Raw genomic sequence first — 9,460 nt, forward strand, 5'->3', positions numbered from 1 at the left:
TGTTCCACCATAAAATGACATTTTTCAAAATTTAGAACAAGGTTAGTTTCTTCACATCTCTCCAAGACTCTAGCAAGATTAGACAAGCAATGATCAAAAGATGAACCATATACACTAAAATCATCCATAAAAACCTCAATACAATGCTCCAACAAATCTGTAAAAATACTCATCATACATCGCTGAAATGTTCCAGGAGCATTGCAAAGGCCAAATGGCATTTTCCTATAAGCATATGTACCGAATGGACAAGTAAAAGTAGTCTTATGTTGATCCTCTGGGGCAATACAAATCTGAAAATACCCAGAGAATCCATCAAGAAAACAGTAATGAGACTTACCTGCCAATCGATCTAACATCTGGTCCATGAATGGTAAAGGAAAGTGGTCCTTCCTGGTGGCCTGGTTTAGTCTTCTATAATCAATACAGACCCTCCAGCTATTCTGAATACGAGTAGGTATCAACTCGTTCTTCTCATTCTTGACCACGGTGATCCCAGATTTCTTGGGGACCACATGTACAGGACTCACCCAAGTGTTGTCAGAAATAGGATATATAATACCTGCTTGTAGCAACTTGGTGACTTCTTTCTTCACAACCTCCATCAGCTGAGGATTCAGTCTCCTCTGAGGTTGCCTCACTGGCTTAGCATCCTCCTCCAAGAGTATTGTGTGCATGCAGAAAGAAGGACTAATACCAGGAATATCTGCCAAAGTCCAGCCTATTGCTCGCTTGTGATCTTTGATAACCTGCAATAGCTTTTGTTCCTGCTCGTCAGTAAGCAAGGCAGATATAATAATAGGGAGTTTCCCATCCCTCTCAAGATAAACATATTTCAAATGAGATGGTAAAGGTTTCAACTCCAAAGTGGGTGGCTGTTCCACAGATGGCAACATTTTACTGCCTAAGGTAATTTCAGCCACCTTAGCATCACACTTGGACGCCACAGAGGTATCAAATAGTGACACCGCGTCCTCAACATCACCTGTTTTAAAATTTTCTCTTTCGTCTAAAATTGAGCCCGAAACATTCGAAAAAGAAAAATCCAAAGAAGAAGAAAAACCAGATAAAACATCCAAAAGTCCAAAAGCATAATTGTTCACTACATTACTCAATAAATCAATACAAAACAAAGAATGGTCTTCAATTGGGTGCTTCATGGCTTCTAGCACGTTGAACTGCACCTTCTCATCTCCTATCTCCATAGTCAAGGATCCTGCATGCACGTCTATCTTGGTACGTGCTGTCATCATGAATGGTCTTCCCAAGATGATTGTGGTTGAACTCATTCCTTCATCATCCTTCATGTCTAAGATATAGAAATCTGCAGGAAAAATTAACTTGTCCACACGGACAAGCACATCTTCTAGCACACCTGCAGGGTTAACTGTGCTACGGTTGGCCAACTGAATGACCACACCAGTAGACTTAAGAGGTCCAAGATGAAGTGAAGTAAAAACAGATAAAGGCATTACATTAATGGAAGCTCCTAAATCTAACATAGCATTGTCAAACTTAGTACTACCTATAATGCAGGGAACAGAAAACATACCTGGATCCTTACACTTTTGCGGCATTCTGACTGCAGGCTTCTTAATTAAGCTAGAGACGTTTCTTCCCATGTTCACTACCTCTTTGTCCATAATACGCCTTTTATGTGTACATAATTCTTTGAGAAACTTGGCGTATTTAGGAATTTGTCTCATAGCATCCAACAAAGGAATATTTATCTCCACTTTCTTGAAGGTATTCAGGATTTCTTTGTCTAACTCCTCCATCTTTTTAGTTTTTGGTTTCAAACGGTTTGGATAGGGAGGAGGAGGAGAATAAGGAGAAGGATTTTCAGAGGAAGTATTAGGGGATACCAACCTGGAGTTATCACTGGGTGCAGGCATCTCAGATGTTGCTGCTTGTGTTGTTTCATCTGATCTTCCTCTTTCATCATTAGGTACAACTTCATTGTCCTTATCTTCATCTTCTTGGGCATCCCCAAGACCTTGTATTTGCTTACCCGATCTTAAAGTAATAGCACTGACATTTCGCGGGTTGATTACAGTTTGTGCAGGCATATTGCTTGAGCCTTGCTGAGACTTCATCTGATTTAACTCATTTGCCATTTGTCCAATCTGATTTTGCAAATTCTGATTGGTTGCTTCCATTGTTTGTTTCAACTCATTGATTTGTCCCTTCATCATGTCAGCCATCATTTTCATCATTGCCTCCATGTTTGAATCACCAGAGGTTGCCGCTGGTTGTGGTTGTTGCCTCTGTTGAGGTGGAACATAGACTTGTTGGTGTTGAGGCTGTTGATTTCCCCATTTCTGGCTAGGATATTCCTTCCAATCTGGGTTGTACTTGTTGGAGGACAAATCATGGTTGTATTGCTGCCGAGGTGGTCTATTATTGCCATAGATGTTTGCAGCATATGCTTGAGGTTGTTCATTATCTAACGTCCCTGTCTCTTTTAACATAGAACAAGCCTCTGTAGGATGATTAGTAGAAGCACAAATTCCACATAAAGTAGAAGGGATAGGCTTTTTCTGTAAGTCTATCAAGGTCCTTACCATGGCTGCTAAGTCATCCAACTTCCCTTCTAATTTCTTGTGATCTGCAACATATGAAGCTTCTACTCCATGGGTTCCCTTCAATAGAGTTATAGAATTACTCCTTGTGGAAAATTGTTGATGGTTTGACGCCATAGTTTCAATCAATTGTCTTGCATTTGTTGGCGTTTTGTCCACCAATGACCCTCCACTTGCAGCATCTATCATTTGTCTATCCATGATACTCAATCCCTCATAAGAGTATTGAATGAGGAGATGCTCGTTTATTTGGTGATGAGGACAAGAAGCACACAACTTTTTGAATCTCTCCCAATACTCGTGAAGACTTTCTCTTTCTTGTTGCCTTATCCCATAAATATCTTTGCGAATAGCAGCAACTCTAGATGCTGGAAAAAACTTTTCCAAAAATAATCTTTTCAGAGTCTCCCAGGTATTGATGGATCCTAGCGGAAGGCAGTATAACCAATTCTTAGCGGCATCTTGCAATGAGAATGGAAAAGCCTTAAGCTTGATATGTTCCTCTGTCACTGTTGTAGGTCTCATGGATGAACAAACAACATGAAATTCCTTCAAATGATGGTATGGGTCTTCTCCTGCTAATCCATGGAATTTGGGTAAAAGATGGATTAACCTAGACTTAAGCTCACATTCTCCATCTGGGTATTGGATGCACATGTTTTGTGTAATGGCTGCATCCGGTGAAACCAACTCTCTTATTGTTCTTTCTTCCATTCTATCTTCTTGAATTTCTGGTTCAGGTGATGGATCAGAAGATATGTTAATCACCGGAGGTGATTCTAGCGGTACACTTTCAGTGGTAGGTTCAGATGATGATGGTGCTCCTTCAGTAGAACACCTGAGTTCAAGTCTCCTACGTGATTTACGCAAGTTCCTTTCAAGTTCTGAATCAAGTTGATAAAATTGACCCGGATTGGCCCGAGTCATGCACTATGCAAGTCCACCTGAAAGTGTTTCTCTGTGTGTTTTTTTTTGTCTTCCTATTCTTGTTTTGGAGAAAGATTTCAAGAAAGAAATGAGTTAAGATGTCGTTGGGTCTACTCCCAAGAAAGAGAGGTGCATCACAATGGACAACTTAAATACCAAGTCTTTCCTAGACAGAGTTTTCCAAACTAGTCTTAAAAAATTTCTTAAAAGAAATTCTTAATCAAAACAAAAATAGAAATTTGCTTGGAATATATTAACAGAAAACTAGATACTACAAAATAACAAACTATATCAAACGTATATGCGTAAAATAAATAATAAATAAAAATAAAAAAATAAAAAATAAAATAAAATAAAATAAAATAAAATAAATAAAAACAGAATCGAAATAAAAGAAATACTAACCGTATTCCCCGGCAACGGCGCCAAATTTGATATCGCTGTCGTTAGGCGATCAAACTACCACTACTTTAGCAACTTCAGTATTGCCAGTTTGTAGTGAAGAAAATAGTTAGGGTTAAGATAACCCTGAGTCGTCTCACAACGAATACGGAATTGATCTCAAATATTTGATTCTCAAAAATGCAATTTAAAACTAGCAACTATAAAAATAGGGAGGTTTTGATATGCAAAGAAAATGACACGGAAGATTGTAAACACAGTAATAGTAAATAGGTCAATTCCACTGCTTTTTCTAAATAAGATTCTTCATTGGTTATCTAGAGATTATTGTTAAATTAATTATTGTTGTTGATTTACAAATAAATCAATGTAAAGACTCAATTCATTTGTTGGCATCCTCACTTTTAATCAAAGTACAGTCTCAATTAAAAGTGAGAATTATTAGATTATCCATAGTAAATTCAATCAAAGTACAGTCTCAATTAATTTTACTATGCCTAATCATGTCTATTCCTTTGTTTCTTTACCAAATAGAAAACTTAATTAATCAAAGTAAAGTCTTGACTAATTTTAGTTAAAGTAATTACCTCTAATTAAATTAAAGTCTCAATTAATGGCAAAAACTTATTTAATCAAATGAAAGTTTCTAAACAAAATCAAAGTAAAGTCTCAATTTAATTTAAAAACCTTTTAACTCATATGATTAGCATACATGTAGATTCAAAATCATTATTTTCTATTCGATTAAGAAGCAAAGGACATAGATAAACAAAAACCACAACAATAATCAAAATAACAAAACATATAAATTCATCTAACCTCAGAATCCATTTAAGAAATTACAATGGAATCAACCCTAAAAGCTTAGCCCTCCATGGCTTTGATGGAATACATGATGATATGAAGGAAAGAAAATAAAGAAAGAATGAGAGATGTGGTGGAGATGGTATCTGCCAAAACCAGAGAGTTCTAAGTGTCTAAGCTGTCAGCTGTAAATCGTCAGTCCTCCCTTTTGCTCCCTTAAGTCTCTTTATATAGGCTTCCACTGGACTTTGGGCTTTATCTGTCAGTTGCTAAAATCTTTTATTTTTATTTAATTAATTAGCAACTTAATTGCTGTCAAATTTCCAATTCTGCCCCTCTCATTTAACCATATATGCAGTTTTGACCAGAGTTTGACCAGTTTGACCAGAGTTGACCAGAGTTGACCAGTTTTGACCATTTCAGTGTCCATTGAGAGGATGACACGTGGCAGCTCCTTCTCTCTCCCAAATTAGGGTTTCCGCTTGCTCCTTTGGCTGCAGAGAAGTGCAAGGTTCGTGTGGAAGCTGCTGCGACGACGTGGTGGCTTCTCCGGTGGGCGCGGTGGTGCAGGTGCAATGGCGGCACTGGTTCGCGCGAAGATCTGTGATGCTGCTGCGGTGCGGAGGCGAGAAGGCGTCGTTGCTGCTGCGCGGTGGTGCGCCAGTTTCCGGCGAGTTTTAGTGGTGGCCGGCGAGGTTGGCGGCGGCGGCTGCCGTGGAGGGTGGAAGAGAAACTAGGGTTAGGGTTTCATGTGTGAGATGGAGGAGATGATGATGTGGCAAGATCTGATTGGTTAATTTGGTGAGGGTAGGATTATGACACGTGGGGATTGCCACATGGCATGATCTGGTTGAGTGGAGTTTAAGTGGAAGGAGGGGTGGAACTTAGTGAAAACTGGGGGTGCAGAACAGGTGTTTGGTGGTCTACTTTAGAAGGAGTGTGCAAATAAAAACTGGGGGTGCATTTAGCTCCTGATTTATTCTTTTTCAGAATTTCTTGATTTTGGACTTATTTTGTAACTTTGAATACTTCAAAATCACACTATTAATTGACCAAAAATAAACTCCAGCTGCATTAACAAACGTTAGAATATCCAATAATATTTTATGCAACTAAAATCAATTTTTACGCCACTTTTACCAAACTTACTCAATAAATCCAATAATCACAAATCCTAATTAAATCAATCTTTAAGCACAGAAAATTCAATTAAATCCCCAAATTTAAATATTAAATGAGGGCAAAAATTTGAACTCATCAATAACGTTAATTCCCCAAAACGCGGGAAATTTAAAACTTTCATTCATCATAGAATAAACTTTAAAACCAAAATTATAAGCTTCATTACAATCATCAAAGTCTAGTAATATAAAATATTTCAATTTATTTAGAAACATAAAACATAAAACTCAGAAAACTCTTTTCGCCCACACTAGCCCTACTCCGGCTCTATGCCTCACCAGATTCACCTGCAACATCATATGCTCTCGTGTACCGCGTACACGATCATCGCCAAACATAAGCAGATAGGGTAAGCTAACAATTAAACAATCATATATATATATATATAACATATATATACATACAAACACACCAAAGGAATTTCATCCTTTGATTCCATATCACATGACCACCACCATGTTACCTATGTTCTATGTCTTCTCATGAGTACCTCAAGATGTCTTGCTACCATACCTACCAGCCACAACTGGTAGAGCACGTGCGGGAAACCATGCTACGGACCACACTCCGTAATGCCAGGTGGAGTTCCCAATACGAATAACATTCATAACGTCCCAAGACTACCAAACTCGTTGGTCTCATACCAAGGAGGGCAATCTATTTGGACCCATCGTACGTGCCACAACACGTACACTCACACCGGCAACACTCGCCAACCCGAGCCACAACTTAAGAGTTTCTCGTGTTCATCCGCCATTCTGAGCCACATCTCAAGAGATGTCATTCTGAGCCACAACTCAAGGAATGTCACGTGCTTAACCCCTATTTCGAGCTACAACTCAAGGAACCCAGCAAGCCGACCTTCGAGGTATCACCAAAGCTTTGTAGATCACGCACATCCAAAGCAAACAAAGCTTATGCCTTTGCATCATTGCCTAGCGTTGCTCCGGAGTCGCCATGCAAAACTCGCTTCCAGACCGCCTAGCAGGGAACACGTGCCACCAAGCGCCAAGTGCCTCTAATGCTACTATTTCTGCAAGTATCGCCTGGCGGGACAACCCTTACCGCCAAGCGTCACACGCTTCAATACTCTACTGGTTTAGTAGTTATCGCTTAGTGGTCAAACACCACTGCCAAGCGCTACACCAATACTTGCGCAGTACTAGTTTTTAAGCACCTAGAACAAAGTAAAATCAATCCTACTCTTATAATTATGCATATACATAATCAAAAATATAGACTTCCAAAAATCAACATGACTCTCATGCACAATCTCAATTTAGATGGCTTCATCATACACATACACAAGTATCACCATATATCATATGCATCAATCCCCACATATTCATATATATATATATATATATATATATATATATATATATATATATATATATATATATATATATATATATATATATATATACATACATACATATATATATATATATGTATATACATACATATATATATATATATATATACATATGTATGTATATATATATATATACATACATATATATATATATATGCATATTATATATATATATACATATATATATATATATATATGTATATATATATATATATATACATATGTATATGTATATATACATGTGTATATATACATGTATATATATATATAATATGCATATATATATATATATATATATATATATATATATATTCCACCCTTTAAATCCATGCTTGCATTCAATTCCAACTTATGAATAATGTATGCTCAAACAAATATAAAGTAACAACACTCTAACAACTTAAGCATATAATCGTATGCACCAGTGCAAATTAATATAGCATTATCGTCTCTCCTATGCAATAAGTTAATTTATATTGAGACACATGCATTTACCAATAAACCAATTCTCAACATGTGACTAACCCAAAGGAACATTCAAGTTCATGGAGACTTACAACATAACTCAATCATGCTTCATTAGAAGTTACTTGAAACTATCAAGAGCTTATTCATGCATTTTAAATACTTCAAAACCAACAATAATGAGTAACATATATCTCTAACTACTCACCTCTAAATAGAATCTCCATCGTTCAAAGTGAAGAACTACATGTTATGGACCACTTGTCAAAATTTTACCTAAATCGGACGGTTAACAAATCGAAAAATATAGTTTCACGAAAACTGCACAAACAAGAAAAATTTGTGGCGCCTAGCCCCTAGAAATCAAGAGCCTGGCACTTGGCGGTATAAAACCAGCGTCTGACGGTTCCTGCTACGCAAAAAGTACGAAAAATAGTGTTTTTGCATAATGTTTGTGTTGCCTGGCGGAGTCACCCTTGCCGCCAAGTGGTTCATCACAAAAACCTAGAAAACAACACATAATTCATGCATCGCCTGACGAACCTTCAATGCCGCCAGGCGGTTTCTGGAAAAATTCTAGACACGTGAAAACAACGAAGGTTTTGATCATACCAAGGCACCACATGCACACATTATACTACACAAATATCATAAAACAGTTATACACATAAAAGAGCTCCCCTAACCTGGATTCCTTGCTCCAAAAGTGTGTAAATCTTTGAGTTCTTAATCCTAATTGACCTTAGCTTGTGATTCCTCATTCAAGACTCCTTCTCATTTTCTCTTTTCTCTCCTTGCACGCACTCAACACACTTTCCACAATACTTACTCTTTAGCAGCTTCAGAAAACCCTTTCTCCTCTCTCACAATGCTCTTATTCATTTGATTAAGCATCATAGATTCCAAAACAAAAGTGACATTAAACTTGGAGTTTAATTCATTCAAGGTTCATTAGTGGTTGTTTTTTCAGCCTCTCTTGGCTGCTAGGGTTTCCTTGCCCTTTCACATTCACGCCAAAAGAAATTTTAGCAAAAAGAAAGTTTAATTTGGATCTACCAAGTTTCAAACCCATAACCATGTCATTATCCAATCAATGCACAACCATTCAACCAATTCATATTTCGTGATAATTCTTATAATTATAAGATTATATTATCACTCAACATGTTCAAGCATTTTATTAAAAATAATCAATTAATTAACATATAAATGACATACATGGGACTTGAACCTAAATCCTCTCACACAACCAAATACCTTCAACCATTTGAGCTAATACTTTTCCACATCATACATGTCAGTATTAAATGTCATAAAGGCTCTCACTACCCGCATTTATTAAATAATTATTTACTTAATTATTTAAATTTCTTGGGTCTTACATTTGATACTCATCACATTTTTCCACTAGTTAACGGCAACATTTTAAAATAGGTATTATTTTTTTAAAATTTAAATTAAAAATTAGGCATCTATTAGAGTTAATTACTAATTTAGTATTATTTTGGAGAGGCACAACATTATCCTACTTAAAAAAAATTAAGATTCAGTTGAGTTAAAATTTCAAATAGAAAGATTTAATTGAATACAAGACATTGACATTTGACATTCATATTGACATAGTATTGACACATGACATGTGCCACTGTGGTTGTCATGTGACATAACATAGATCTGACACGTAAAAAAAAACTTAAGAAAAACAAAATAAAAAATTAAAACA

This window comes from Vigna unguiculata, chromosome 9, assembly GCF_004118075.2.
Source record: "Vigna unguiculata cultivar IT97K-499-35 chromosome 9, ASM411807v1, whole genome shotgun sequence".
Taxonomy (NCBI): domain Eukaryota; kingdom Viridiplantae; phylum Streptophyta; class Magnoliopsida; order Fabales; family Fabaceae; genus Vigna; species Vigna unguiculata.